This window comes from Rhinopithecus bieti, unplaced genomic scaffold (assembly GCF_001698545.2).
Source record: "Rhinopithecus bieti isolate Rb0 unplaced genomic scaffold, ASM169854v2 scaffold_47418, whole genome shotgun sequence".
NCBI classification, from domain to species: domain Eukaryota; kingdom Metazoa; phylum Chordata; class Mammalia; order Primates; family Cercopithecidae; genus Rhinopithecus; species Rhinopithecus bieti.
Window position 1 is genome coordinate 2,448,302 of NW_016819951.1, and position 27,436 is coordinate 2,475,737.

At 42.3% G+C, this 27,436-nt stretch overlaps 1 protein-coding gene across 1 annotated transcript in view; it reads right to left on the reverse strand.

Annotated features, from left to right (window-relative positions):
• Positions 1-27,436, reverse strand: part of FRMD4B (FERM domain containing 4B) — a 216,262-nt gene that overhangs the window by 82,290 nt on the left and 106,536 nt on the right.

The following is a 27,436-nucleotide window of genomic DNA, read 5'->3' on the forward strand; positions in this document are numbered from 1 at the left end:
TGACATCCCACGATCCCCCTTTGCCTTATCAGAACCTTACACAAGTCACCTGAAAAATATTTCAGACACCAACTTTTCAATTTAGTAAATGGAAGTTCAGCAGACAGAAAAACCTACAGCAGATATTCTTAGGGAGGCAGCCAAATAATTTTCTACTTTATAAGGGTTATGAAGTATTAAAAATGCTGAAATGAGGAACTGAGCAAGACAAGTACCAGGCTCAGACAGCTCCAGAAGAATGGGGAGCAAATATCCAACTCACCTGTGGACTTTTCCACCTACACAAGTGGCCCCAATACAGTTCTGGTGGAGGAGGGTGACGGTGCAGTGAAGGAGTGGGCTCTAGCAAAATCTTGTTCCAGGAAGAGAAGAGAATGCATGCTTTGGCAAAGGCCCATATTCTTTTAAAACCCTCAGCCCCTACCTCACCTTCCATTGAACAATCACTGTCCTGGAAATCCCAGGCAACAAATTTTGAGTCCTAATACTGACTGTCAACGTTCTTTGACTCATTCACGGTGTTTACTAAACAATACAACAATCCGGTGTAACATTATTTGTCTAGTTCTCTGCAATTTCATCTGGTGAAATTTAATTAAGACTTACAAAGAACTCCAGGATTTCAAGCCTGAAGTGTAAAAGCTGTTTTGGAAGTGCTGTCTGCCCAGGATGGAACATTTCTTTTACTCTCAACCATGGCAGCAGAGATAACCTTATAGGTACCGGGCAAGCCAACACTTGAGAGAAGGATCTCCTCAAAGAGAGAGGTAACAGAATCCTTCAGTGGGTTTCCATGACTGTCATGGATAAACAAAGAGAACCAGAGAAGTGAGTCAGATGATGTGGCTGAATGCACAAAGGTAATATGAACAGTATCAAGTCCTGGTGCCACACCCTCATGGCTAATTTAGCTGGATTATAAATTCAATCAGTAGGTCACTGGGTTCAGGTGCCACACAGCACATTTCATTTTTGTTCTTGGCTTCTTGGCTCAGTTGAACAGGACACCAGGCTAATGAGGTGATTATAGGTTTTGATTGCCAAGTAGGAGAACAGAATCAAAGACAGTTTTGGGGCTTGAAAGGGAAATTAGTGAAAATATGATTCTTTTTTTTTTTTTTTTTTTTTTTTTTTTGCAGATGTTGAGAGGCAATGAGGATCAGGAAGATGAAGTGTAATGTCCAATCTCCTCGAACATGGTAACTCTGGACTCCCTGTCCAGTGCTCTTTCCGCTCTACCATGCACTAGTTAACTTTTTATGACTCCAGTGCAAATGTCTCATCAGGAATCCTCCAAAGGTATGTTTTTGGTAAAAACTGGAAACAGGTGAGGCTGTGGAAAAATGAATCCAAATGCTACCTCCACTGTTGCTGGGACTGTATGTTATCAACACACACTCTCAAAGAAGAGTGGGAAAATATTTCTTAAGACTGGTTCTGCTCTTCCCATATGGATCAGTACTTCATGGAAAATTACCTGCACTACATCAATGAATATTAATACTGTGGTCACAAACACTTACGATTTAGACATACTTGAGAAACTACTGGGACACCTCAGTTTGTTTCCAAGCCTACTACTAATTATCTATTTTAAGTATAAGTCTTTAAAATTAACTTGTAGAGCACCAACAAATAAATGTAGAAGAAATGAAAAAGAAAGAAAATTACCATTGTACCTCTCCTAGTACTAATTCAGGCAATAATCTTCAATAAATAAAAACTACTGAAGTCTGGCTCAGTGGCTCACACACATAATCCCAGCACTTCGGGAGGCTGAGGTGGGGTCACTGCTTGAGCTCAGGAGTTTGAGATCAGCCTGGGTAGCATAGTGAAACCCTGCTCTACAAAATAGCAAAAATTAGCCGGGTGTGGTGGCTCGTGTCTATATTCCCACTACTAGGGAGGCTGAGGTGGGAGGATGGCTTAAGCCTGGGATGTCAAAGCTGCAGTGTGTCATTATCATGCCACTGCACTTCAACCTGGGCAACAGAGCAAGACCCTGTCTCAAAAACAAAACAAAACAAAAAAACTCACAACTTTTTTTTTTTTTTTTTTTTTTAAGACAGAGTCTCATATTGGTCGCCCAGGACTGGTAGTGCCAGTGCCACGCATCTTGAGAGCAATTAACCACAACCCTACCGCCATCGTCCTCTCCGGGTTCAAGCCGCATTCTCCTGCCTCAGCCTCCCAAGTACCTGGGATTACAGGTGCCGGCTACCATGCCTGGCTAATTTTTGTATTTTTTAGTAGAGATGAGGTTTCACCATATTGGCCAGGCTGGTCTCAAACTCCTGACCTCAGGTGATCCACCTGCCTCAGCCTCCCAAAGTGCTGGGATTACAGGTGTAAGCCACTGCGCCCAGCCAAAACCCACAACTTTTGAGTGAAAGTTTGATGAGAAAAAGGACAGGATATTTACATAATCACAAATAACTCTCCATAGATTACTTATTAATCACAAAAGGGAAAACAGTAACTCTTCCAAGGGGAAGCTGACACATACCATCTTAATCCTGTGATGAGATATTGCCCATAGTGGGGTAGATTAGCTTCATGAGCCTCCTGATCGTAAGGTATGCATGGAGAAGGACACAACCCCACCTATCCTGTGAAACGAAAATGTTTCACAACTGGAAATTGGGGGTTGGGAAAGGTCTGATTTGTAGCATTAGTTGATGTCGGCAGTGTAAATACTCCCACCATGGCTGATTTCAAGCTACCAATATAACATCATAGAACACAGAGTTGGAAAGAGATGTGAGAATTAGCTTTCATGAGATGATACAAGCTGGCCTCAGCACACCATGGTGTAGCATTCCTGTCAAAAATGCATTACTAGATCCAGTCATGAGGAACCATGAGACAGATCCAATCTGAGGGATATTCTATAAAACATCTGGCTTATACTCTTCCAAAATGTCAATATGATGAATACGAAAAAAGAGGTTCCAACGTAAAGGAGACTGAAGAATCATGACAATTAAGTGCAGCATGCTATCCCAGATCAGGAGGAAATATTACAAGGACATTATTGGGACAACTGGATGGAATATTAGGCAATAAATAGTAGAGGTTCAATGTTAAATTTTCTGAATGTGATCATTGTAATAGGGTTATATAAGGGATGTCCTTGATCTTTTTTTTTTTTTTTTGAGAAGGAGTCTCACTCTGTCACCCAGGATGGAGTGCAGTGGTACAATCTCGGGCTCATTACAACCTCTGCCTCCCGGGTCCAAGCGATTGTCCTGCCTCAGCCTCCCAAGTAGCTGGGGTTACAGGCACGTGCCACCACACCTGGCTAATTTTTTGTATTTTTAGTAGAGATGGGGTTTCACCATGTTAGCCAGGATGGTCTCGATCTCCTGACCTCATGATTCTCCCGCCTCGGCCTCCCAAAGTGCTGGGATTACAGGCATGAGCCACCGCACCCGGCCTAGGATGTCCATGATCTTAGGAAATATACAATGAAATATTTAGGGATAAACAGGTATGATGTCTGTAACTTACTCTCAAGTGGGTCAAAAAATTTACATATGAAAGGAGAAAGTGCAAATGGGGCCAAATGTTAAAAACTGGTAAATTTGGCTTGGCAGACACACTGACATCTTTTGGTACTATTCAACTCTTCTGTAAGTTTGAAATTGTTTCATAATAAAAGTTTGAAGCTAGGTCCAGTGAGTGATATGTGCCTGTAGTGCTAGCTACTCAGGAGGTGGAATGGGGAGGATCACTTGAGCCCAGGAGTTCAAGGCTGCAGTGAGCTGTGATTGTGCCACTGCACTCCAGCTTGGGTGGCAGAGCAAGACCCCATCTCTTAAAAAAAAAGTTCACCAAAAGAAAAATATGGACATATATTCCTGGAGTGGTGGATATCTGTTTTGACTGGCAAGTATCCTTCTCTTTTTTTGAGCAGACAATTCCATTCTTTTGGATAATTACTTCTTTCCCTACTGGCTCTAGTAGAAACACATCATCATTTTTTGAGGAAGGATGGAACCTGCTCCAAGGACCCACTCAAGGATTTTCTGAATTGGACCAAAGGGAAGAAAGCTTTCTCTCTCTCTCTCTCTCTGGGGGCAAAGTTGGGAAGATGTGACCTAGAGGGAATCAGTGGCCACAGATGGAAGGGAGCTACTTGACATTGGTAGTCAACTGTATCCACTGCTGAGCAGGGCCAGACTTCAAAGCTTTCACAGTTCAAAAATAGACAAGAATGATACTCAAGCAGGGTGCTCTGGCTCACACCTGTAGTCCCAGCTACTCAGAAGACTGAGGTGGGAGGATCGCTTGAGCCAAGGAATTCGAGACTTCTGTGAGCTGTGATTGCACCACTGTACTACAGCCTGGGTGACACAGTGAGACCTGTCCTTAAAAAAAAGTAAAAGGTTGGGGAGTAGGGGGACTATTTGGATGCTGTCTTGGATGTTCTCACTTTGATTTACTGCCAAGCCAACAAACAGTGCAAAGAACAGATGTGATAAGGACACAAATGTGTGAGTGCATGTAGCTGCCTGGAGTTTAACTCACATCTCATTTCTCCTGAGGACAGATCTACATGGAGGGAGGAATATGCTGGGTCAGAGAAATCCACACTGTTTTTGTTTGTTTGTTTGTTTGTTTTTGAGATGGAATCTCACTCTGTCTCCTAGGCTGGAGTACAATTTCAGCTCACTGCAACCTCCACCACCCGGGTTCAAGTGATCCTCTCACTTCAGCCTCCTGAGTAACTGGGATTACAAGCACATGCTATCACGCCCGGCTAATTTTTGTATTTTTAGTAGAGATGGGGTTTCACCATGTTGGCTAGGCTGGTCTCAAACTCCTGACTTTTAAGTGATTCGCCTGCCTTGGCCTCCCAAAGTGCTGGGATTACAGACGTGAGCCGTGGCGCCTGGCGACCCACACAGGTTTTTATACAATTAGGCTGGTGGTGGAGGGGCCATGCCAACACTGAAGACCTGCTACTATCCTACAAGGCGATTTTTCCTAAGCCATAGAAACATATTCCTCTGTGCTAATGCCTATATGCCCCTTAGAAAGCCAGGCCATAGCTGCTACATTTGCACCCCACTCCTACTCACATCCTTTGGGTGCACTATTTTCTCCTTTTTTGTCCAAGCTAGTTGTTAGAGGTAATCTTTATGGAGGATGGTCTCAGTGATATAATGCCCATTCATCCTTCTAGATCAGGGTTTTGCAACCTCAGCACAACTGATATTTGGAGTGAGAGAATTCTTTATTGTGAGGCTGCTCTGTGCACTGTAGGGTGCTAGGCAGCATCCCTGGCTTCTACTCACTAGGTGCCAATAGCAGCCTACCCCTAGCTGTGCCAACTAAAAACATCTGTAGACATTGCCAGATGTCCTCAGAATGGCCCCTAGTTAAGAACCACTTCTCTAGATTCTCTAAGTTTTGTTCTTGGGTTAGGCTAATCAGAAACCTACATAAAGCATAAGGGCTTATCCAGGTAAAATTGCCTTTTTGGAACTGTGTTCTGGCATTACTCCACTGGCTTATGTTGAAAAACAATATAAGTAACAACCCTCAGAGCTCATTATTTTAGTACCTCCAATGTGTTGTTGAGAACACTGTTTATTATACAATATGATATCCCACTGGGAGGACCCATGGGAGAAGTTTCTGATTTTCCATTTCAGTATTGACTGTGCCTCTTCTGAGCAGCTCCTTTCTTTTTTACCTTAATGACCACTCTGAGTTATGTAAGTGATTGTAACTCCCTTTTTACTTTGGCTCTTAAGAGAAGTTGAATTATAAATTTGTGGGCTAAATGCTTTATACTAACCATGCTAAATGTTTTATACTAACCTTAATCTTGGCAGCATCTCGTTATTTCTACCTTTATTTTCTTACTTATAAATAACCCTAATTTCATCACTTACTGTATTTTAGTAGGTTTAGGATTGGCTTTTTTTTTTTTTTTTCTTCTTGAGACAGAGTCTCTGTCTGTCGCCCAGGCTGGAATGCAGTGGTACTATCCCGGCTCATGGCAGTCTTGACCTCCCAGGCTCAAGCAATTCTCCCACCTCAGCCTCCTGAGTAGCCAGGACGACAGGTGTGTATCACCATGTGTGGCTAATTTTTGTTTTTGTTTTTGAAATGGAGTCTCACTCTGTCACCCAGGCTGAAGTGCAATGGTGCGATCTCAGCTCACTGCAGCCTCTGCCTCCTGGGTTCAAGCAATTCTCCTGCCTCAGCCTCCCTAATAACTGGGACTATAGGTGCGTGCCACCATGCCAGGCTATTTTTTTGTATTTTTAGTAGAGACAGGGTTTTGCTATGTTGGCCACGCTGGTCTCGAACTCCTGACCTCAAGTGATCTGCCCACCTCAGGCTCCCAAAGTGCTGGGATTACAGGTGTGAGCCATTGTGCCTGGCCATAATTTTTGTATTTTTTATAAAGATGGGGTTTTGCCATGTTGCCCAGGTTGGTCTTGAACTCCAGCCTTGCTTGGGCTCAAGCAGTCCTCCTCCCTCAGCTTCTCAAAGTGCTGGGGTTACAGGTGTGAGTCACTGCGCCCAGCCAGTACATTATTTACTTTTTTTTTTTTTATTGAGGTACATACAGTAAAATGCACAAGTCTCAGTGTACAGCTCAATACATTTTGACATGTGTTCGCCACTCATGTAATCATCTTCCAGAACAAGATAGCAAAATCAAACATTTTCACTAATTTTTTCATGTTAGGGAAATGTATATATTTGTGTGTGTGTGTGTGTGTGTGTGTGTGTGTGTGTGTGTGTGTGTGTTTTGAGACAGAGTCTCGCTTGTTGTCCAGGCTGGAGTCCAGTGGCACTATCTCTGCTCACTGCAAGCTCCACCTCCTGGGTTCACACCATTATCCTGCCTCAGTCTCCTGAGTAGCTGGGACTACAGGTGCCCGCCACCACGTCCGGCTAATTTTTTGTATTTTTAGTAGAGATGGAGTTTCACCATGTTAGCCAGGATGGTCTCGATCTCTTGACCTCGTGATCCGTACGCCTCAGTCTCCCAAAGTGCTGGGATTACAGGAGTGAGCCACCACGCCCGGCCAGGGAAATGTATATATTTCTATAAACTATATTAAATCAATACAATTATTTTGCTAGTTAAAAAAATGTAAAATAATCCTGAAAAACAATTTCAATTTGCAATTTTTTTTTTCAGTATCATCTTTACTGGTTTGAGCAATTTTAAAATTACCAACCAATTTGAGTATTTCCCTTGCAAATGCATATTATTTGCTATTACCCATATGTGAAATGAGCCTTTGTTTACTTACCTATTTGAGAACCTATGTTTGATCTGAGTTGTGTATACATTACTGATATTATTAACCCTTTGTCTTATCTACTAGGTACAAATTGTGTCCTTCAATCTGTTCTCCTTTGACATGCCCTTCTCCTAGACTGTGAAGTCTGATTGAACTGCGACCTATCACCCCACTGGAAGAATCATGGGGCCATGAGCAAGTTATTTTTTCCGAAACTCAGCTCCTCATCAGCAAAATGGAAGATAATATTATTAACTTTACTAAGTCATTTGAAGCAGCAGTCCCCAGCCTTTTTGGCACCAGGGACCAGTTTTGTGGAAGGCAATTTTCCCACAGACCAGGGTTGGGGGATGGTTTGGGGATAATTCAAGCGCATTACATTTACTGTACTCTTTACTTCTGTTATGATTACATTGTAATATATAATGAAATAATTATACAATTCACCATAATTATAATCAGTGGGAGCCCTGAGCTTGTTTTCCTGCAACTAGACCGTCCCACCTGGGGGTGATGGGAGACAGCGACGGATCATCTGGCATTAGATTCTCATAAGGAGCATGCAACCTAGATTCCTTGCATGTGCAGTTCACAATGGGGTTCATGCTCCTATTAGAATCTCATGCTGCAGCTGATCTGACAGGAGGCAGAGCTCAGGCAGTGATGAGAGTGATTGGGAGCGGCTGTAAACATAGATGAAGCTTCGCTCACTCACCCACCCGCTGCTCATCTCCTGCTGTGTGGCCCGGTTCCTAACAGGCCATGGACTGGTAGTGCCCAGGGATTGGGGACCCCTGGTTTAAGAGCATTCAATAAAGGATGAATGTAAAGCATTTGTCACGAAGCCTAGCATCCAAACACTCTCTTAATGTTATTCTCCACACTCATGGTTGCCATGTTGCTTCTTAAATTCATATAATTATATCTATTTTTAGATTCTCTCCTTTGCTCTGGGTGACTGTTCAAGTTTTATATAGTTCCATAACATTTAATCACTGTTCATTACAATGTGTCAATATCTGATAGGATAAATGCTTTAATTTTCCATGTGAATCTTTGACATTCTCTTATTTTCAAAGAAATTTTAAATTAATCTTGTCAAGTTTAAAAAAAGAAATAATAATTTGTCTTTCTCTTTGCAACCATAGCACATTTCTATTGAAATAATTTTATTTTTTATTTGTTTTAGTAATGAGGTCACCCAGGCTAAAGTGGAGTGGTACAATCACTGCTTACTGTAACATCAAACTCATGTGCTCAAGAGATCCTTTGGCCTCAGCCTCCTGAGTAGCTGGGACTACAGGCACGGGTCACCATGCCTGGCTAATGAAATCGCTTTATTGTGATCATAAAGTTTTGTAATATACCTACAAATATCACACACATTCTATGTGAGGATTACTATTTAGTAGTTTACATTTTGCTATCCACATTTAGCAAATGCTTTTCTTTCATCTATTATCTGATTATTATCATGCAGGATTATTACTACTTTTAGTGTATTTAACTTGTAATCAATGTCTCACCGAAGCTAATAATGTTAACAAATTTTAACTAATTTATTTCCATTTTCTAGGCTTACAGTAAAATTGTCTCCAAATAATATTTTCATGTAGTTCTTTGCAATGTGCATGGTATATCTGGTTGCATTACATGAAACAGACATTATGTCTTACTGCATACCTTTCATACATGGCTGGTGGACTATAAGTTGGTATTGTTTTTGTTTTCTTTGAAAGCAGACATTTTAAAATTTTCATTTTATTTATTTATTTATTTGAGACGGAGTCTCCCTCTGTTGCCCAGGCTGGAGTGCAGTGGCGCAATCTTGGCTCACCACACCTCCGCCTCCTGGGATCAAGCAATTCTCCTGCCTCACCTCCCGAATAGCTGGGACTACAGGCGTGTGCTACCATGCCTGGCTAATTTTTGTATTTTGAGTAAAGACGGGGTTTCACTATGTTGGCCAGGCTGGTCTCGAACTCTTAACCTTTTGATCAGCCCGCCTTGGCTTCCCAAAGTGCTGGGATTACAGGCATGAGCCACCGCACCTGCCCTATTTTTATTTTTTTAAAACAGAGTCTCACTCTGTCACCCAGGCTGGAGTGCAGTGGCACGATACTGGCTTACTGCAATCTCTGTCTCCCGGGTTCAAGCCATTCTCATGCCTCAGCGTCTTGAGTAGCTGGGATTTCAGGTGCCCGCCACCATGCCCAGCTAATTTTTGTATTTTTAGTAGAGACGGGGTTTCACCATGTTGGCTAGGCTACTCTTGAACTCCATGTTGGCTAGGCTACTCTTGAACTCCTGGCCTCAAGTGATTCACCCACCTCAGCCTCCCAAAATGCTAGGATTACAGGCATGAACCACCATGCCTGGCTTATAAGTTAGTTTGGATCGACTTTTTGATAGAGTCTACTAAAGCTTAACATACATATACACTATGGCTCAGCAATTTTCTCCTAAGTATACACCTAGCAGACATGTTTACATATGTCCACGCAAAGACAGGCACTACGATCTTTAAGGCAGTGCTATTTGTAATAATCAAATACTGCAAGGTACACAAATGTCTATTTTATTTATTTATTTATTTATTTATTTATTTATTTATTTAGAGACGGAGTTTCGCACTTGTTGTCCAGGCTGGAGTGCAATGGCATGATCTCGGCTCATCACAACCTCCACCTCCCAGGTTCAAGCGATTCTCCTGCCTCACCCTCCCTAGTAGCTGGGATTACAGGCATGTGCAACTGCGCCTGGCTAATTTTGTATTTTTAGTAGAGCTGGGGTTTCTCCGTGTTGGTGAGGCTGGTCTCAAACTCCTGACCTCAGGTGATCCGCCCGCCTCAGCCTCCCAAAGTGCTGGGATTATAGGCGTGAACCACCGCGCCTGGTCCACAAATGCCTGTTAACAAGTAAATGAAGCCTGGTATATTCATACTATATACTACTATTCAGCAGTGAAAATGAACAAGCTGGGCACAGCTACATACGAGAATACGGATGAATCTCAAAAACATAATTTGAGTAAAAACAGCCAGACGACAAAAGAATACATACTGTATGACCCCTGTCATACAAAGTTCAAAGTCAGCCACAACTACGAAATGCTGTTAAAAGCAATAGTAGGCCGGGTGCGGTGGCTCACGCCTGATCACCTGAGGTCAGGAGTTCGAGACCAGCCTGACCAAAATGGTGAAACTCCGTCTCTACTAAAAATAAAAAAATTAGCCAGGCGTGGTGGCAGACAGCTGTAGTCCCAGCTACTCAGGAGGCTGAGACAGGAGAATTGCTTGAACCCAGGAGGTGGAGGTTGCAGTGAGCCGAGATCATGCCACTGCACTCCAACCTGGGCGACAGAGCGAGACTCCGTTTCAAATAAATAAATAAAATAAAAAAGCAATGGTAGCAGACAGAATAAGAACTGGAAGAGAAAATGTGAGGGGCTTCTCGGGTACCAGTAATCTTCTGTTTCCTTGATGTTGATGCTAGTTATATACACTTTTTTTTTTTTTTAGACAGGGTCTTTTTCTGTCACCCAGGCTGGAGTGCAGTGGTACTATTATGGCTCACTGCATCTTTGAACTCCTGGGCTTAAGTGATCTTCCCACCTTAGCCTTCCAAATAGCTGGGACTAAAGTTGTGTGCCACCATGCCTGGCTAATTTTTCATTTTTATGTTTTGTAGAGACAGGATCTTGTTATGTTGCCCAGGCTGGTCTTGAACTCCTGGGCTTAAGCAATTCACCCGCCTTGGCCTCCCAAAGTGCTAAGATTGCAGACATGAGCCACTGTACCCAGCTTACATGCACTTTTCAATATGTGTTTTATTCTTTAATAGAAAGTTAAGAAACAACTCCTGATCTTACTTGTATCCTTTTCCATCTGACTGAATGGCAACCCCATTCCTTTTGTTTGTTTGTTTGTTTGTTTTGAGACAGTCTCCCTCTGTTGCCCAGGCTGCAGTGCAGTGGCGTGATCTTGGCTCACTGCAACCTCTGCCTCCTAGGTTCAAATGATTCTCATGTCTCAGCCTCCTGAGTACCTGGGATTACAGCACACCCCACCACACCCTGCTAATTTGTTTGTTTGTTTGTTTTTTGTTTTTTTTTTTTTTGAGACAGAGTCTCACTGTGTCGCCCAGGCTGGAGTGCAGTGGCACGATCTCGGCTCGCTGCAAGCTCCGCCTCCCAGGTTCACGCCATTCTCCTGCCTCAGCCTCCCGAGTAGCTGGGACTACAGGCACCTACCACTACACCCAGCTAATTTTGTTTTTGTATTTTTAGTAAAGACGGGGTTTCACCGTGTTAGCCAGGATAGTCTTGATCTCCTGACCTCGTGATCCGCCCATCTCAGCCTCCCAAAGTGCTAGGATTACAGGCGTGAGCCACTGCGCCTGGCCTAATTTTTGTATTTTTAGAGACGGGGTTTTGCCATGTTGGCCAGGCTGGTCTCGAACTCCTGGCCTCAAGTGATCTGCCCATCTCGGCCTCCCAAAGTGGCAACCCCATTCTTAATCGCTTAGATCCAAGACCTCCATTGGCATTACTGGACACAGAGTTGGGCAGTGAGCAATCTGCACAACTGTATTTGGTGACTCTGTTTACATCTCCTAATACATTATACATATTATTTATTTTCTTTAGTGTCTGATGCCCTACCTGGTGTCACCCCGGCCTAGTAGGTATAGTTCTTAAGGGCATGAATTGTTATCTGTTTCTGCCACAGTTGTAGCTCCAGAAGCTAGAACAATCCCTGGCACACAGCAGGTGTTCAATATTTGTAGAATAGCAACTGAAAGAGTAATGAAGTAAAAAGTTGGTGGGGGTATTTATATCTTTCTTTTTAAAAAGGGAATGCCTCTTGTGTTTCTTGATTCACTATAGATTTGATTTACCCTGATTTTCAGTTCAGAGTAAGGGACCCCAGGTTTTTGAACTGTGAGGACATAGCCCAGGTTTCACCATCTATGAGAACTGTTTACCTAGACAGCAATTGTAGATATGCAAGTTTATGACACTACACACAAAGAGGTGTTAGATGTCAAAACATCATTTACTCTTCTGGATTTATTTTCTACAAAAGTAGCAGGAAAATAAATAATATCTATGTAATACTTCATGGAGTTTTGAGGACAAACAAAAACGAAACATAAAGATGCTTTGAAAAAGTAAAAAGCATTACAAAAAAACAAACAAATACAGGTATTTTTGTGGGTGTATATCACAGTTTCAAAGACATGAGCATTATGACCAAAGTATCTGGGCAGACCGCTTCTCAGAAACTTGATCACAATGAAGATAGGAACAAACGGAGAGACAGAAAGTTTGTCACATGTGAATTAATGCTTAGCCGTGGGAGGATAATACAAATATACAGATATGAAAATGAGAAAGGAGAGAAAACTAGCCAGACCATACTTTCCCCAGGTACCAGCCCAGGTATGGTTTGTGCAGTGTCATAAAATAAAGAAGGGAGGCCAGGCATAGTGGTTCATACCTGTAAACCCAGCACTTTGGGAGGCCTAGGTGGGAGGATTGCTTGAGCGCAGTAGTTCTAGACCAGCCTGGGCAACATAGTGAGACCCTCTTGCTACAAAAAAAAAATTTTTTTTAAATCCAGACTTGATGGCATGCACCTGTAGTTCCAGCTACTCGGGAGGCTGATCGGGAGGCTGATGAGGGAGGAATCATTTGAGCCTGGGAAGTTGAGGCTACAGTGAGCTGTGACTGCACCACTGCTCCAACCACTGGGTGACCAGAGTGAAGACCCTGTCATCCAAAAAAAAAAAAAAAAAAAAAGCTCAAAAGTGATGAGGACAAGCCATAAGAACATAGGATCTGACTTAAAGAGGATTCTGCTGGGCAAGGTGGGAGCCATCAGAATGAATGACAGAGAGGAAAATTTTTTTTTTTTTTTTTTTTGAGATGGAGCAGCCTTTGCCCAGGCTGGAGTGGCAGTGGCACAATCTTGGCTCACTGCAACCTCTGCCTCCCCAGGTTCACATGATTCTCCTGCTCAGCCTCAAGCAGCTGGGATTCACAGGCACCGCCACCGACTGCCTGCTAATTTTCGTATTTTTAGTAGAGATGAGGTTTTGCCCACTTGGCCAGGCTGGTCTTGAACTCCCCTGACCTCAGGTGATCCACCCCGTTGGCCTCCAAAGTGCTGGATCACAAGCATGAGCACTGTGGCCTGCCTGAAATATATATATATATCATATATTTTTTGAGACGCAGTGCTCTGTGCAGGTGGAGTGCAGTGGCCGATCCTCAGCTCACTGCAAGCTCCGTTTCCCGGGTTTTTACATTCTCTCCTGCCTCGAGCCTCCCGAGTACTGGGACTTACAGGTGCCCCCACCCTCGCTCCGGCATAATTTTTTGTATTTTTTATACAGAATGACGGGGTTTCACCGGGTTAGCCAGGATGGTCTTCCCATCTCCTGACCTCGTGATCCACCCATCTCAGCCGTCCCAAAGTGCTGGGATTTACAGGCTTGAGCCACCGCACCCCGGGCCTGAAAAATATTTTTAAAAAATAAAGATGCAGAAGAAGGAAAAATTATTCTTTACATATGAATGCTAACTAATAAATGTTGAAGGTGATTCAATTAGAAACTTACCTTTTGCAATGACCATAGTACTAACTGACTTAGGCAAGATCACCACTGGAGGCCGAGATCATTGGGTCAAAGACTGTTAAGAAACAGGGTGGTAGGCCAGGCGTGGTGGCTCATGCCTGTAATCCCAGCACTTTGGGAAGCCGAGGCGGGTGGATCACGAGGTCAGGAGATCGAGACCATCCTGGCTAACACAGTGAAACCCCGTCTCTACTAAAAATACAAAAAATTAGCCGGGCGTGCTGGGGCGCATGTAGTCCCAGCTACTCGGGAGGCTGAGACAGGAGAATGGCATGAACCTGGGAGGTGGAGCTTGCAGTGAGCCGAGATCGTGCCACTGCACTCCAGCCTGGGAGATAGCGAGACTCTGTCTCAAAAAAAAAAAAAAAAAAAAAAAAAAAAAGAAAAGAAAAGAAAAAAAGAAAGAAACAGGATGGTTGAGTAGCCTCAAAATGTCAATTCCAGAAAACTTAATTACAAAGGAAAAAGTGACTTCAGAATAACCTGGCAGATACCACCTTAACTCAAACAAGGCAGACTGACATCGCATACCTCTTTGTGAGATGCAACTGAGACCATTTCATCATCTACAGAGTGTTCCTGCCATGAGAAAATTATTAGACTAGTGATTCTCAAACTTTGGTGTATTGCAGATACCTGGAGAACTAATAAAGAATACAGAGCCCCAGGCCCATCAAAGTATTAATAGGACAGAAAGAGACAGGACAGGGTGTAGGTCTCCGTGTTTTCAACAAGTTTCCAGATGTTTCTGCTTCAAGTCCAACATGACGTGTGTTTGGAACCAGTGAGTTAGAGAAATCCATATATCACAAATTGAGAGATCTTCTGCAAGACAGCTGCCCTATACTCTTCAAAAATACCAGTGTAATAAAAGCCAAAGGAAGACTGGCCTGCTCCTGATTGTAAAGGGGACTTTAGAATTATGCCCACTAAATGCAATGTGTGACCCTGAATTGGCTCTGGGACCAGAAAAGGGTGGGAAAGACTAGAAATAACATTAGCTATCAGAGCAATTTGAATAAAGACTGTATACTAAACACAATTGGTGAACTATGGTTATTAATTTCATAAAACTCTAACCTCCACATGAGCAGAGATATCTTTAACTCACCATTGCACACCCAGCGCCTATATAGTGCCTAGCACATAGAAAATATTTAATACATATATATGTGTGTGTGTGTGTATATATATATATATGTGTATGTGTGTATATATATATATATATACTCCCGGGTTCAAGCGATTCTCGTGCCTCAGCCTCCTAGGTAGCTGGAATTACTGGCATGCACCGCCACACCTGGCTAATTTTTGTACTTTTAGTAGAGACGGGGTTTCATCATGTTGGTCAAGCTGGTCTCACACTTGTGGTCTCAAGTGATCCTCCTGCCTTGGCCTCCCAAAGTGCTGGGATTACAGGCGTGAGCCACTGTGCCTGGCCTAATACATATTTTTAAGTGAATTAATCTATACCTTTTAAAAAACTAAAGCTTTTGATGACAATGTTCTACCAGAAGATGCTGCAAAACATATCATCAGGACTATGAGCTTTCCTCCCAATTCTTATTTTTACTTTTCTCCTATTCTGCAGTCTTGAGGCTCTACCTCATTCCCTCTAAGCCCAGGAAGAATGAGACTGTCACAAGGTCAAATACGAGAGACTGGCTCCACCGTTCTGCCAATACCTGAATCCTTCTTACAAACTTTTGTGCCAACACATTTTCAAAGTGAAGGAGTGAGTGCTGATGAGACTGCCCTGGAAATGAGAGGTGTGGTGATCTATGGCTAAATTGTTAGGCGATGCAAGACAGGCGGGCAGCCTAAATAGGTCAGGCTCTGCCAATAGGCATGGAGGTTCCAGGGCACCCACATCTAATACATATACAGGGAGACAACTGGAGAACAGATGAATAACCAGTATTAAACAAACACTTGGAACCAAGCTCTCAACTTCTGTACTTACCCTTCCGCATTATAAGATTACATACACAGCAGACTTTAATTACAGCATTCTAATTGCTTAAACGCACCCTGGCACCAATGTACAATGACAATTTGAATTAGTAGCAGCAGGGCGTTCTGATGGAAAACTATTTTTTCTCTATTTAGAAAAAAGAAAAAATGCAAGGTGCTTACAAGATAATCAATGATTTTAGAGGAAGAAAGGATGAATCAGGAGGAAGAAAATTATGGTCATGAAGTTAAAATTAAGCCTTTGACTAAAGAAGGCCTGGTAAAGTAGGTATCCTATCTGGCTGTTTTGCATGAATAAATATGTAGAGATACTTTTATTTTCAGGATTATATCATCCATCTAATTGAACTGCTCATTTATTACTATTTTTTTTTCTTTTTTTTTTTTTGAGAGGGACAGCCTTTCGCCCAGGCTGGAGTGCGGTGGCAACCTTTGCCTCCCAGGTTCATGTGATTCTCCTGCCTCAGCCTCCCAAGCAGCTGGGATTACAGGCACCTGCCACCACGCCTGGCTAATTTTTGTATTTTTAGTAGAGATAGGGTTTACCCATCTCTAGGGTAATACCATGTTTAAAATATTTTCACCAACATTCTTCTTTTATGTTATAATATAAAACAAACAAACAAAAAACAATTCTCCTGCCTCCCGGGTTCAAGCAATTCTCCTGCCTCAGCCTCGTGAGTAGCTGGGATTACAGGCATGCGCCACCACACCCAGCTAATTTTTGTATTTTTAGGAGAGATGAGGTTTCTCCATGTTGGTCAGGTTGGTCTTGAACTCCTGATTTCAGGTGATCCACCCGCCTCGGCCTCCAAAGTGTTGGGATTACAGGTGTGAGCCACCATGCCTGGCAGATGAGAACATTTTACAACATAGTCCTCTTGGGAATTTTAGAATAATATCATCAATAACTACAAAAACAAGAAACATTTATTAAGTGCTTATTATCTGTTCCAAGAGCTTTGGATATATATTAATTCATGAGTCCTGTGAGAAGGTAATGTTATCACCCTCCCGCTTCACAGGTGGGGAGACTGAAGCTTGGGAAGACAGAATAGGCTGTTGCTTAAAGCCACCCAGCCTGTAGGTGATGGAGCTGAGATTTAAAGCTGAACAGTTAGGAATCCCCTACTTCTGATACCCACTTCCCCCATGTCATGCATCAAGCCAAACTATGGACTGTCTCTCCAAGGGGTGTATAAACAATCCTGGCTGGTGTCCAACACCCATGAACTAGTGACTTCACTTCAACCAAGAGTAAACTGTACTCTTTTTTGTTTGTTTGTTTTGAGACAGGGTCTCGCTCTGTCGCTTAGGCTGGAGTGCAGTGGCATGATCTCGGCTCAAGCAATTCTCGTGCCTCAGCCTCCCAAGTAGCTGGGACTGCGTACCACCACACTTGGCTAATTTTGTATTTTAGTAGAGACAGGGTTTTGCCATGTTGGCCAGCCTGGTCTTGAACTCCTGGCCTAAAGTGATCTGCCCACCTCCCAAAGTGCTGGGATTACAGGCATGAACTGCCGTGCCCAACCTCATGTATTCTTTATAAATTTAAAATTGTAACCATTTGTGACTCATTTAACAAGTTTCCCTGAAATGGATATCTTTATCTATTTCTTTTTCTTTTCTTTCTTTCTTATTTATTTATTTTATTTATTTCTTTTTAGAGACAGGTTCTTGCTGTCACCCAGGCTGGAGTGCAGTGGCATGATCATAGCTCACTGTAGCCTCAACCTGCAGGCTCAAGCAATCCTCCTGCCTTGGGCTACAGCGTAGCCAGGACTACAGGTGCATGTCACCAAACCCAGCTCTCTCAGTCTATTTCTTAATAAATCGACCTTGCAAAGGTTCCCCAAAATAGCATTCATCTTAGGCCGACTTAATTATGAAATGGAAGTCTTCAGTTCACTCAATTTCTTCTTTAAAAAATAAAAAGATAGCCCTTCAAACCTCCTCCTTAGGCCCCTTAAGCATGTGAAGCACTGCAGGAAGGAAAATGACATCTGCTTCTACTGTGGGTGAAAAAAATAGACGACAGAGAGATGACGGATGAACAGGTAAATAGGTAGAAAGATGGACAGAAATAGTTGGTATGGATAAGTTTGGTTTTGCAAGTTTCTTTGCCATATTTCTTTTAAAATACATGATTTGTGTCTTTAAGGAGATCAACCAAGCATTTTCTTCTTCTTTTTTTTTTTTTTAGACGGAGTCTCGCTCTGTCGCCAGGCTGTAGTGCAGTGGTGGGATCTCGGCTCACTGCAACCTCCACCTCCTAGGTTCAAGCAATTTTCCTGCCTCAGCCTCCTGAGTAGCTGGGACTACAGGCGCCCACCACCATGCCCGCCTAATTTTTGTATTTTTAGCAGAGACAGGGTTTCACCATGTTGGCCAGGATGGTCTTGCTCTCTTGACCTCATGATCCGCCCACCATGGCCTCTCAAAGTGCTGGGATTACAGGTATGAGCCACCGTGCCCAGCCCCAACCAAGCATTTTCAAAAGCAGGAAACATACAAAGAAATTTGATTTATTTTACAAAACTGAAAAAATATATTATGAAACGTTTTCATTCACTGGTACTCAAATTCCTAGCTTATAAAATTTTATATTTTCAGCTGAATAGACCATCTGCCTCCTCCACTTTCCTTTCAAGCATTTATCATAGTATTTTTATATGACTTTTTCTGAGTCACAATTTAGCTGTAATGCAATTATTGTAGCTCATTTCTGAGGCGATGGTGTACCAAAAATATCAGTAGTAGGCTTAAATGTTTTAGGATAATTCATATTAAATCACACCATTATGAAATACAGGTCTTCCAACTGGATTTTTAGTAGCTTGTCTTGATGTATTCCACACATAGAGTGTTTACTTGGGCTGGCGATATACCAGTGAACAAATAAGTCAGCCTTAGTACATTTACCCTGGCTAGTGCCAAGCTGCAGGGCATTTTCCTTGTCCTCTGCTTTAGGACTATGTCCTTGTACATCTTTGGGCCTCAGTTTTTTATTTATGAAAAGGAGGAAAATGATCTTCTCCTTTACCCTCTCAGGGAGGTGACAGCCAAAAAACACAGCACGATGAAAAGGCCCTGAGGACGTGGGATTAAAGATGACAAGTATAACGAGCTATTATTATGAAAACTTTGATTTTCACAAATGCACAAGGCAGTATATATCTGAATGCTCACAGTTTAAGACAAACATAATTTGAATGTCAGAAAAACATGTGGAAAACCACATGAAATAGAGACAGGTGAAATATTCATTATAAAACTTTCAATAGTCCTTTAAAATACAGTAATAGGCTGGGCACAGTGGCTCAGGCCTGTAATCCCAGCACTTTGGGAGGCCAAGGTGGGTGGATCACCAGAGGTCAGGAGTTCAAGACCAGCCCGGCCAACATGGTGAAACCCCATATCTACCAAAAGTACAAAAAAATTAGCTGGGCATGGTGGTGGGCGCCTGTAATCCCAGCTGCTCAGGAGGCTGAGGCAGGAGAATTGCTTGAATCTGGGAGGCAGAGGTTGCAGTGAGCAGAGATTGTGCCACTGTACTCAAGTCTGGGTGACAGAGTGAGACATCGTCTCAAAAAATAAAATAAAATAAAGTAATAGATTTCTTCTTCCTTGTGGACTGGCTAGTCTTCAAACCAGCTCTGACGTTTAGTGTAGTGACTTGACTTTATCAATATCAGTCTTCTGATGATTAGTTATCATAAGAGGTACATTCACAAGTCTTCTATTTTATTTATTTATTTGAGACAGAATCTCGCTCTGTTTGCCCAGGCTGGAGTGTAGGGGTATGATCTTGGCTAACTGCAACCTCTGCCACCTGGGTTCAAGTGATTCTCCTGTTTCAGCCTCCTGAGTAGCTGGAACTACAGGCGTGCATCACCATGCTCAACTAATTTATTGTTTTAGTAGAGATGGCTAAATTTTGTATTTCTAGGTTTCAACATGTTGGCCAGGCTGGTCTCGAACTCCTGGCCTCAGGTGATCCACCAGCCTTGGCCTCCCAAAGTGCTGGGACTATAGGCATAAGCCACTGCACCCAGCCCATTCACAAGTCTTAATACAGAACTTACAGCTTACAACATTCGATTTCTGCTACTGATCCTTTAAATTATTTCTAAATCTTGAAATGAGTTGAGGATTAAAACACATATACTCATATGCGTGTACACACACACACACACACACTTTCACATATGCAAACACTCTGAAATCCCAAATGCTAAAACTCAGCCAGGTTAGCAGATACTCTGAATGTATTTTAGTTCTTAGTACTACTAAAATTGTTGGCTGCTGAACTACATGGAATAATTCTAGGACAAGAACCATAAATGTGATGCTGACAGTAATGGACCGGTTGCAGAAAAATATGCTTCATGTTCTGTTCAGTTAAATTGTGCTGTGACTAATCCTCTTTTCTCAAGGCATTATAAATATGGATAGTAATGGGTCTTTCCATGAATATGTGCTTTAAAAAAGTCTCTTTGCCATAAACAGGCAGCTAGAATGCTACAAAAGCATCAAAATATCTTCCTAAGTTTTAGGAGAACCCTTCTCAGAAACAGTCACATTTTGATTATTCAGAAGCTCGTTATTGACTTTTGGGAATTCATTTTTCGAATTTTTCTTCCATTCCTTCTTTGGTGCTGCCTACATGGTAATTTTAGCTCTAGGAAACAGAAAGAAGGAAAGCCAACTATATTCAGGGCAGTTTGGCTGAATGGTTGGGATGGGAGCATATACCAGAAGACTTGGCTAGAATGAGGTTTCATGATTAACTGAATTCCCTTAATGTAGTATATGCTCAATGTCCCTCTCTCCTGGAGGCAATCAAAAGTTGATGACTTATTTCTTTGGAACTCTAAGAAAAAATGTTTGAATCTAACAGCAGAGAAGTATGTCAACCTATCATTGCAACTGACTTTACAGTGATTTTCCTAAATGTCTCCAAAAGACACTTAGAGCAAGGATGGCAGCAGAGGTTATAACAGATATGCTGAGACTCCTGTGCTTTTAAATCTGATCATGCACTGCTAAAATTGTATTCTGATAGGTTCAGCATATTAAATTTCAAGGTTATAAGTATAGTATCAACTCTGGAAATTGAATTTAGAAACAGTAGCATGCCGGGCGCGGTGGCTCAAGCCTGTAATCCCAGCACTTTGGGAGGCTGAGACGGGCGGATCACGAGGTCAGGAGATCAAGACCATCCTGGCGAACACGGTGAAACCCCGTCTCTACTAAAAAATACAAAAAACTAGCCGGGCGAGGTGGCGGGCGCCTGTGGTCCCAGCTACTCAGGAGGCTGAGGCAGGAGAATGGCGTAAACCCAGGAGGCGGAGCTTGCAGTGAGCTGAGATCCGGCCACTACACTCCAGCCTGGGCGACAGAGCAAGACTCCTTCTCAAAAAAAAAAAAAAGAAAAGAAACAGTAGCTCCACCTTAGGGAGAGAAAACAGAGTAAGATTGAAAGCTGAAAATGTCTAATTTTATGGTTGTTCCTCAGAATTGATTTTTAATTTGGCTTGAACTTTTCACAAGTTACTAGTTACACTAGTAACTAGTTTAGTTACTCGTGTAAACTACACTTATTTTGCTCACTTGACAAATATTTACTGAGGGCCTATAGTGCATGCCAGGTTCTGTGCCAGTGTTTGGGAGATAAAGATGAACCCTGATCTTACGAGTTAGTGTAATTGCAGGGAGTGACTGATGCATAAAGGAAAAATTCAACGTAATAGAAACAATTAGAAGAATTATTTAAAGGATGTTTTGGAGGTTGAAAGAATTTAACCCCCTATAGGAAATGGTGGTGGTAGACAACGAAAAAAAAAAAGAATTTCTTAAGGGGCAGAGACTCAAGCTGAATTCAAAAGGATGAGTGGAAATTTGCCAAATGAAAATAAAGGGAGATGGGAAGGCGTTCAGTAGAAGGACAAGTATATCAAAAAGGCATGGAGGCTTGAGAAAGACAAGGATGCATCATCAGGGAAGGAGGAGTTATTTCAGTATGACCACAGTGGGAGTGTGGAAAGAGCCTAGAGTGATAAGCCAGGGCTTGCATGTCCTATGAAGGGGCTTGCTACACAATAGCAGTGGTAATAATAGCAAAAATATAAATAGCAAAACGGAGTCTGTCAGACACTCTTTTATATAGTTTGCATATATGTTAACTCATCCACTGAGGTAGAAACTGTTATTATTCCCACTTTAAAATTGATGAAACAAAGTCTTAAAAATATAAGTACGATGCCCAGGATAGAGCTAAGGCCAGACTCCCCACCACTCCATTATGCACCTCCTCTGTAGCTGGCAGGGGGCTGGCTAAGATGTTAAGCAGGGGAGATGGCTAAGTCTTGTTGATTTCACATTCTAAAATGCCTCCATTCTGCCATCTATTTGTTGATTCTTTATTATTTTATTTTATTTTTGAAATGGAGTCTCGCTCTGTCACCCAGGCTGGAGTGCAGTGGCACCATCTCAGCTCACTGCAACCACTGCTTCCCCAGTTCAAGCAATTCTCCTGCTTCAACCTCCCAAGTAGCTGGGACTACAGGTGCAGGCTACCACGCCTGGCTAATTTTTGTATTTTTAGTAGATATGGGGTGTCACCATGTTGGCCAGGCTTGTCTCGTACTCCTGGCCTCAAGTGATCCACCTGCCTTAGCCTTCCAAAGTTCTTGGATTACAGGCATGAACCACTGAACCCAGCCTATTTTTTGATTCTTTAATCATTCACTCCTTCATCTACCCATTCAATAACCTTTTACCTAACATCTAGGTCCTAGAGATTCCTACATAAAGGAAACCTGGTCCCAGTCTCACTGTGCTAGTTTATATTTAATGAAATTAAAATGTGAATTTTCAAGGCCTTCCTATGCTCTTTCCCCAGGCTGCATACTGATTCTTAAAACAGAAGAACATATGGCATGAGGATGAAGAGTGGACAAGAGGTCAAAGTAGCTGAAATATATAAAATGCTAAAAGTGTAACAAAACTGATCTCAACCAAGCAATTGATCTCAACCAAACAAAAATGTATGCACAAAAGAAAAATGTCAAAATAATACAATTTATGCTGTAATATTGAGATTACGGATCTTTTTGATTTGTTGTGCTTTTCTGCATTTTCTAAATTTTCTACAATTACTAAGTATTACCTTTACAATAGGAAGAAACTGCCAGTTGTCTTTAGTAGCAAGCCTTTTGCTGTTCTAGATAAGGCAATTCGAAATTTTCAACATTCACTGAGTTTTATCCAGTGAGAAAAATGCCCAAATGTTTTGTAATGGATGAAAAGTGATGAGCAAAATGCTTTTATTCTCTCTCTCTCTCTCTCTTTTTTTTTTTTTTTTTTTGAAACAAGTTCTCACTCTGTTATCCAGCCTGGAATACAGTGGCACAATCATGGTTCACTGCAGCCTTGACCTCATGGATTCAAGTGGTCCTCCTGCCTCGCCATCTCAAGTAGCTAGGACCACAGGCATGTACTACCACACCCAGCTAGTTTTTAAATTTTTTGTAGAGATAGGGTCTCACTATATTGCCCGGGGTGGTCTCAAACTCCTAGGCTCAAGTGATTCACCTGCCTCAGCCTCCCAAAATGCCAGGATTACAGGTGTCATCTACCATGACCAGCCATTTTTATTATTTTGATACAGCTTTCAAGAGGTCAATTTTAATGAATATACTGATTTTTTTTCTTTATTTTTCTGATTTAAAACTAATTCAAGCTACCTGTTAAAAAATTGGAAAAGTATAACTTAGAAAGCAATCTAAGTTATACTTTCCAAACTCACTCTCAGAAATAATAAACATTTATACTATGCTGTATTTTTATATTTCTTCCTAGGAGTACATTTCATATACATAAGCAAATAATAAAGTTAAAAACAATAATACTATATTCACTGTTCTGTACCTTCTTTTAACATTGAACAATGTTAGACTGTTTCATGTTAGTTAAGGAAGGTTAGCCTATTCTTGTTAATGGCTGTACAATATCCTATCATATGAATGATTTGTAATTTATATAAGGAATTCCTATTCAAGTATATTTGGGCAGTTTCCAGTTTCTTACTATTAGAAATAATAATGTAAAATGTTTTTATAGATATCTTTTCCTATTTCAATAAAATCTTCCCAAGAATAGATCCCTATGGTTGGCAGAGTCCTGGATGACAAGATGTACTCTTTTTTTTTTTATTTTAAGACAGACAGGGTCTTGCTCTGTTGCTCAGGCTGGAATGCAGTGGCACAATCATGGTTCTCTGCAGCCTCAAACTCCTGGGCTCAAGTGATCATCCCACCTCAGCCTGAGTAACTGGGACTAAAGGCACGCACCATCATGCCTGGCTAATTTTTTTTATGGTTTGTAGGAACAGGATTTCACCATGTTGCCCAGGCTGGTCTCAAACTCCTGGGCTCAAGCAATCCACCTGCCCTCAGCCTCCCAAAGTACCATGCCTGGTCTTTGGATGTACTCCTTTTATTATTATTTATTTATTTATTTTTATTTGAGACGGAGTCTTGCTCTGTCACCCAGGCTGGAGTGCAGTGGTGCCATCTAGGCTCACTGCAACCTCCGCCTCCTGGATTCAAGCAATTCTCCTGCCTCAGCCTTCCGAATAGCTGGGACTACAGGCACCTGCCACCACACCCGGCTAATTTTTGTATTTTTAGTAGAGATGGGGTTTCGCCACATTGGCCAGGATGGTCTTGATCTCCTAACCTCGTGATCCACCCGCCTTGGCCTCCCAAAGTGATTTGATTACAGGTGTGAGCCACAGCACCCAGTCATTGAACAGCATTTTCAAAAGTGTGGTCAGCAGTCCATTAATAAGTATTGCTTTAAAAAAGAATTTCACATACAGTAACTTTGGAAAATATTAGGTTGAACCAAATCAAATAGGTTTATTTATTGCAGGACTTCTTGATGCCTGTATTATTTGTTTTTCTTTTTAGAGGCAGGTCTTGCTCTGTCACCCAGGTGGGAGTGCAGTGGCATGTTGATGGCTCACTGCAGCCTCAAACTCCTGGGCTCAAGTGATCCTCCCACCTCTGCCTCCTGAGCAGCTAGGATTACAGGCACACACTGCCTTACTTGGCTATTTTTAAAATTTTTTGTAGACACAGGGTCTTGCTATGTTGCCCATGCTGATCTTGAACTCCTGCCCTCAAGTGATCCTCTTACTGGGCCTCCCAAAGTGTTGAGATTACAGGAGTGAGCCACCTCATTGGCTCCAAATTGCTTCTTTTTTTTTTTTTTTGAGACAGTGTCTTGCCCTGCCGCCCAGGCAGGAGTGCAGCAGCGCAATCTCAGCTCACTGCAACCTATACCTCCTGGGTTCAAGTGATCCTCCCACCTCAGAGTCTCAAGTAGCTGGGACTACAAGCACTGCACCTGGCTAATTTTTTTTATTTTTTTGTAGAGATGGGGTTTCACCATGTTGTCCAGGCTGGTCTTGAACTCCTGGGCTCAAGTGATCTGCACGTCTCAGCCTCCCAAAGTGCTGGGATTAGAAGCATAAGCCACGATGCCCTGCTCCAAATTGCTTTTTATACTACTTTGGGAAAGAGTAATAAGTAATATCAAGGGATTTCAAGCATGCTCAGTCTCTCCAAGGTCCCTGACATCTTTTAGAAATATTATGTCTTACTGTCTTACAAAGTATCACCAGACACATTACCTTTAAATTAAACACAACACATACCATCACAAACAGGATGAGGGTAATAAATAAACGAATAAACACAACACATACTACACACATACAAATGAAAAAATCCTTAAGACTTAGGATTTTAGGCCACAGGAAGGTATATTTGCTAAGCATTTTACTGATAATGCAGCACTCATCAGAGGCCCTGACTCTTAATAGGAATGCAATGATGTTTTAATTGAATGAATGAATGAAGACAGAAAAATATGGTTTCTGGGGCCAGACTACATAGATCTGATCACTCCACTACTAATAAACTACTCAAGTTTAGCCAAATTGTTTAACCTACTTATACCTCCATTTCCTTATTTATTGAAGTGGTAATAAATAACAGTATCAGTTGTTGTGAGTGTTAAATGAGCTAATACACACACAAAAAATCAGTGCTTTCTATTTGGTGAGTTCTTTATTGTTTCTTTTAGAGAGAGGGTCTTGCTCTTTTGTCCAGGCTGGGCTGCAGTGGCATGATCATGGCTCACTGTAACCTTAAACTCCGGGCTCAAGTGATCTTCTTGCCCCAGCCTCCTGAGTAGCTAGAACCACAGGCCCATGCCACCATGCCCGGCTAAGGGTGAGCTCTTAAGAGTTGAGTTGCTATCCTCCTCCTCCTCTTCCTCCTCCTCCTTCCCACCTCTGCAGAAAAGGGAGCTGAGGCTGTGTATGGTCTCTACGACAGAGCACCTCATAAGCCCTACTTGCTTTTCCACATTTTCTGTCTTTTCATTATTACCATATTTATATACACACCAAAAGAGACAAGATGGCCAATACTATTTTAATTTGCCAAGCCTGTCTTCAGATTGCTGATTTTAAAAAAAGGGGGTGTGGTGGTCCATGTTGGCTGATTACTAAAATCACAGATATGGTCAAGGGCACCTCCAAGAATAATGATCTGGAGCAAGCCTACAGTCCTGCTTCATGCATTTAGGCTTTTCCTAGCAGGAGCTGGTTGCCCAAGGTAGACCACAGCCATGTTGAAGGCTTCCCAGGTTCCCCAGTATCAGTTTCGGCATTTCCACATCACCACACCTGGCACAGGTGGTTGTTTTGTGAGGGCAAGGTGTGCCCCTCTGCACTCTCACCAAAGAAGCCAAACAGGTTCAGGGGCCCTTGCTTGAACAACAACCCAGACAGCAGCATGCACTCTCCTCTGAAACGCTTGACCCACAGGGGCAGTTCCTACCTAGTTTTCTTACAGGTTCTCTTCCAGCATGAGTGCTAGTGTACTCCTGAAATATCCCTCTAGAAGTGGTGCTTTGTCCCAAGTCCAGCCCATAAAAGTCATCTGGCCCCTAATGTACAGAAGCACCTTATTAACTACTATGGACTAAGAGCATCAATGTGTACAACAATATTCAGAATTAAAGGAAAGAGGGAGTTTAAACTCAGGATGTCACAGATATGCCTCCCCCATGAATAGACACATGATGCCAGAGTACATGACATTAACCACTGCACTTGCTGCCTGTCATTGAGCATGTCCATGACATTAACCACTGCAAACTCTCCCTTCTGGGCTCAAGCGATCCTCCCACCTCAGCCTCCCGAGTAGCTGGGACCACAGGTGCATGTCACCAAGCCTGGCTAATTTTTGTATTTTTTGTACAGATGGAGTTAGTTATGTTGCCCAAACTAGTTTTGAACTCCTGAGTTCAAGCAATCTGCCCACCCTGGCCTCCCGAAGTACTGGGATTACAGGCATGAGCCACCATACCCGGCTGAAATTTTCTTCTTCCCCTTCCCCTTCCCCTTCCCCTTCCCCTTCCCCTTCTCCTTCTTCTTCTTCTTCTTTTTTTTTTTTTTTTGAGACAGA